The sequence below is a fragment of the Scyliorhinus torazame genome, chromosome 4 (genome assembly GCF_047496885.1).
Source record: "Scyliorhinus torazame isolate Kashiwa2021f chromosome 4, sScyTor2.1, whole genome shotgun sequence".
NCBI lineage: Eukaryota > Metazoa > Chordata > Chondrichthyes > Carcharhiniformes > Scyliorhinidae > Scyliorhinus > Scyliorhinus torazame.
This window is the reverse complement of record NC_092710.1, coordinates 30,918,164-30,923,710: the sequence shown is the minus strand read 5'-3', so window position 1 is coordinate 30,923,710 and position 5,547 is coordinate 30,918,164. Positions and strand designations below refer to the sequence as shown.

The 5,547-nt window shown below is 42.5% G+C and overlaps 1 non-coding gene across 1 annotated transcript; it reads right to left on the bottom strand.

The window, feature by feature from the left end:
* Window positions 1-2,416: 2,416 nt before the first annotated feature.
* Window positions 2,417-2,490, bottom strand: trnai-uau (transfer RNA isoleucine (anticodon UAU)). The gene has a single exon. It is a non-coding gene; the product is annotated as a tRNA-Ile (tRNA).
* Between the last annotated feature and the right edge of the window lie 3,057 nt (window positions 2,491-5,547).

The following is a 5,547-nucleotide window of genomic DNA, read 5'->3' as shown; positions in this document are numbered from 1 at the left end:
TGCAAGGAAATATTTCAGGAGGACAGGGACTAACTTGTAAACGTGTTTTGAGCATCCCTGAGAGAACACATAGATTTAGAAAACTTGAAAGAAAATAATGGTGAAAGGCAGAATATGAGAATTTGCATAATTTTAAAAGAGAGATTCAATGGGAAACCGAGAGCTGAGTAATAGTTTTGAAAGTTGCAGGGAAGTCTACAACAGAAACGTACTCTGCCCATTGATTTTGCTGATAGATTAATTAAGTTAAACGTCACTTAGCTGCTCAAGCGAATAGAATCAGACTTATGACCTGTCCTAAGCATTAGCGAGAATTAGTGCCATGCACATCACTATAAAGTTTTAATGATTTGAAGATTGTCTGGACAGTTTGAAGAACGTGGTAATGTAGTTACTTGCAGAAACCTCCGAAGTAATAATTGTTCCCAGGTAATGTTAGGTAGACATTTCAAAAATTAATAAGGTTTTCCAAAACTTTGGAGTAGTTTGAGAGAGTCATTGAAGATGAGTAATTTCGATTGGATGAAGTTCACTAAATAGGTGATTCGCAGAATAAACAGAGGTGGATAGAGGAGACAGAAGTTTGTAATCTGGCCCTATGAAAGCAAATGTATCACCTATCAATCAGCATGAATCAACTTTGAAGATGTACTTGCATGTGATATTTTCATGAACATATTCCGTGCGGAAAGTGTCTAAATATTGTAAGGGTGAAATATGTCAGAATCTGTTGTCATGCAAGCATTTTCTCGATGGTTCCTGAAACGTTCAAATATTTAGATTTCCTCGAGAAACTATATAAAATGTTTTATTTGTTATTGATTGCAGTTCGCTGTTTCTGTCCACTTGCTGTATCAACTCACAATGCCACACGTCACATTATGGCTGCCCTCGAGCGGCTTATTGTGTGCATCACAGTAAATGTGAGCAGACCTCGTTGAAATGATCGAGCTGCTCGCAACTGCTAATAATTGCTTAATGCGACGTATCCTTACTTAGATTTTTGTTGACTGGGCTGAACGATAGCTTTAAATCTCCGATGACCATAGCTACACGGTACACGTGTTCTGATTGGCTTCGGGTGAGCGTTATGCACTTCGTATCTGCAAGTGAAGGCAATCAGGCAGACCACAAGACAGAACGACCCTATTTCAGGTCTTGCCTCAGTAACTAACACCATTTTTCAATTCATTGGCGGAATGTGGGCGTTACTGTCTAGGCCAGTATTTATTGTCCATTGCTAGCTGCCCTTGAGAAGGTGATGGTGAGCTGCCTTATTGAACTGCTGCAGTCCCTGAGGTATAAGCACACCTGCAGTGCTGCCAGGGTGGACATTTCAGCATTTTGACCCACCGACAGTGAAGGAAAGGGAATTATTTCTAAATCAGGATTGTGAGGATTGGCTTCAAATGTGTCAGTTTCATTTTCCCCCTTCTCTGCATGCTGTTCCGAATCGTTATCTGACTGGTTCGACAGTGATGGACACGTGTATTTCAGATCATCTCCAGACAGACCTTAGTGAAAGGGAAAGATAATATTACCGGAAAAATAATCTGAATTAAACCATCAAAAATCTATCATTCTATTGCGTCGTGACAACAAATTAATTCCAAATCCGCGAAGCCCTCTGATCCCACACCAACAAATGAAGAACATTTTCCAAGCAGGTGAAAAATAATACATTGCGAACGTCAAAACCCAGGGGGCTGTGCAAATTTTATTTTGTGTGCCTGTGTGTCTGTCTGTCGCTGCCTGCATGTGCGCGTGCTGTGCCTGTGTGTGTGTGTGTGTGTGTGAGTGTGTGTGCGCGTGTGCTTGTACATGTGTGTTTGTGCCCATGCGTGTGCGTGTCTGTGTGTGTTCATCTATGTGATCTTCAATGCAATGATGAGTTCTCAGGGGTTCACTGGAACGTCATTAACATAGAACATAGAAAATACAGCACAGAACAGGCCCTTCGGCCCACGATGTTGTGCCGAACCTTTGTCCTAGATTAATCATAGATTATCATTGAATTTACAGTGCAGAAGGAGGCCATTCGGCCCCCTGAGTCTGCACCGGCTCTTGGAAAGAGCACCCTACCCAAACTCAACACCTCCACCCAACACCAAGGGCAATTTTGGACACTAAGGGCAATTTATCATGGCCAATCCACCTACCCTGCGCATCTTTGGACTGTGGGAGGAAACCGGAGCACCCGGAGGAAACCCACGCAGACAGGGGGAGGACGTGCAGACTCCGCACAGACAGTGACCCAAGCCGGAATCGAACCTGGGACCCTGGAGCTGTGAAGCAATTGTGCTATCCACAATGCTACCGTGCTGCCCAAAACAATTGTGAAGGTCAGTACCACAGATATTCACCATTAAATGAGGAGCATTCTTCACAGGCTACATGCTTTGACCTGAATGTATAAAGGCACCGCTGAGATTTGAACTCAGGATCTCTTGTTTATAAGACAGGTGCTTTAACCATCTAAGCCACAGCACCAATCATTACATTAAGACGTAAATAAAGACACATAATGAAATATGACTAAGATGTTTTAAATATGTCAAGCAGATAAGAGATGGTGTTCCCGTCAGCCGAAGTGTCACCTGCACAGAATTTCCACAGAACTACCCGACTAGCTAACGGTCCCGATGAAAAAAACGGCTGGACACATCCCATTCGCAACCACACATAGCCCCCTATTCCGTTACGGCAGCGGATTGCCCTGAAAGCCAGCTCCAAATATGACACCCACTCTACGTGATTCGTCCCGACGCTCCAGCGACTTCAAACGGCGAATTTCCGTCACGCAAACAACAAATTCCGAACTACACACACCGTTCATGCGGGTAACCTCCTTGCTGTGAACCCACGATTTGCGAACACCACTCCCAATGTCTAACACCAAACGCCCATCATCCAACAGTGTCCATTCAGAAAACACCCCGAAGTCCAAACGTCAACGCCCACAGCTATCGGATTCCTTCCCAACGCTACTCGACCAAACGACAACACACTAATATCCGACCCTGAGACCCACGATGTGCAAAAGGATAACAAATCACCCAGATGTTCGATCTCCTCCACTTCACACGCGTGATGCCCGAAACTCCATTCCCTGATGCCAGGACGCTGCACCCACCCGCCACACTATACCCAACGTTTTACTCTCCACCCCGAAATTGCATCCATTTCTCTTACGTACTTAACAGTTTTCCGGCAGGGTTGAGGGTTAGATATATAATGTCAACATATATTGATCCCTGATGATTCAAATTATCGCCGGGGCATCAGAAATTACTTGCAAAAACAAAGAACAATACAGCACAGGAACAAGGCCTTCGGCCCTCCAAGCCAATACCGGCCATGGTACGACCACTGTCCAATTCCAATTCCGCATCCCTCTATACACATACTATCCATTTATTTGTGGTGATGCTTTTTGATGCCGTTAATGTATCTGCTTCCATAACCTCCCCTGGGAGCGTGTTCCAGGCACTCGCCACCCTCTTTGTGAAAACCCTGCCTCACGCACCTCCTCTACATTTAGCCTCACGGACCTTAAACCTATGTCCGCTGGTGACTGTCCCCTCCAACCTGGGAAAGAATGTCTGGCCATCCACTCTAGCCCTGACTTTCATAATCTTGCAGACCTCTAACAGGTCACCCCTCAACGTCCGTCGTTCCAATGAAAACAGTCCGAGGCTATTCGGCCTATCCGCTTAGCTAATACCCTCCTATTTTCATTTCTTTATATTGGACACTTTTTCATTCAAACTAAACATTAGGTTCAAAACAAGTTCAGACATATACACGTTGCAACTTAAGACAAACAAAATTTTGACATTACGAGCCAAAAAAGACTGCACAACTTTATAGTCTCCTGGGCAGGTTTCTCAAGAATCAATGGATGAACAAACCACAACTGTGGTTTTCATTTGCATCAGCACAAAGATGGTGGAAATAGTTCTTAACCAGGGGTGTTCGCGTGCATTAGCCACAGCTTGCCACCATCATACAGTATATCACAATAGTTCCATCAAGGTCCAGTGAATTTGCGAACATTGGTCCAGTCAGATCGTCTCCTCGGAGGTGGCATTCGGGGCCCCCTCCCTAGTCTTTGGATAATCATAATGTAAAGTTCAGGCGGATGGTCTACATCAGGAAGTGGCGTTCCAGGACATTCATTTGTGAGAAAACAAAGTGCAGTCTTTACTCATTCACAGTTTTACCTGATCCACGCGACATCATTTTGTTTCTCTGCCTTTAGTTTGTCTTTTATGTTTGTGTCATCTTACCCCACTGAGTGGTTTAATGTGTGCACAGCATTTCAATTTTGAATGTAAGATTCTGTTCCCTCTCAGCACCACCCCAGAATGGTTCGGGTGGTGGCAGATGCAACGTTTGCTTTCAAGGAATTTTAACGTGAATATTTTTCTCCGTAAAAATGATATCCTTGGTCACTCTCTGTCTGCACAGATTATCCTCACCTACAGATTTCCTCAATTAATAAAATTTCTTACAAATGTATTGGTTAGCCGAAGGTAATTACATATCAGTGTTCATCTCTTTACTATAAAATCGAATGAAATTAACTTAATAAATCCTCCAGTGCTCATTCCTAAATGATGTATATAATTTGTGGATGTTTCTTACTCATTACAGAATTGTGCAACCTTCATTTGTCGAGTCCAAAATTCATTCATCACGGTAGGTATTATCATTCTGTTTAGTTTAAAGACAGTTTTCCCGTGTTGACTGTGCCAGTGCTTTACCTATATAAGGGTGTTTCCTTGCTCTACTCACCAAACGCTTCAGTTCATGCCGTAGTTGCAACTGACAAAAAACCTTTTTGTCAGTGCATTCGACTAATTATTTCGAGACCTTAGATGTCGCCCATGTTTGAACTGCTTTTCCACATATTGTTTGTTACTTCACACGTACCCATCAACCCATCTGCATTCTTTTGAGACAGCTGAATACCATGCCAATACATTCTTGACTGTCAGGTGATCTCATCAAAGTATTTTGAAGTCTTTGCCCATCTTTCAATTTGGATTCCTAATGTCCTAATGGAAGTGAGTAGACCACCAAATTCAGTCCTCTCAAAAAACATGTCCTGGGAAAATACATAATGGTCTCCAAACTGAATCAGTTGAATCCATCATTCACATCTCAAGTTGTATTTCACGAGGCCGCATGTCATTTTCAAATTAGTAAATGGACTGCATCCAATGTGAATTATTCAAATTCCCCTTTGATTGTATATTTGCTTCCCCAACTCTATTTCGTTGTGCTATTATGCATATGAACTACTTACGAACGTAATTCATGCGTGAGCCCTGGAGATACTTTACAGTGCAAAAGCTATCCTCGGAATAATTTATAAAGCAGAAATCAATTGGTTCCCTTTGGTTTCAGGCATAAAAATGTGTTTTTTTGTTAAATCTGTTTTCTAGTTGTCATTTTCAATTCTCAAACCAAATTACTGAATAGCACCAGACGTTTTAAATGACAAATTATCATTAATTCAAATTTTATTTTTGGACACAGTGT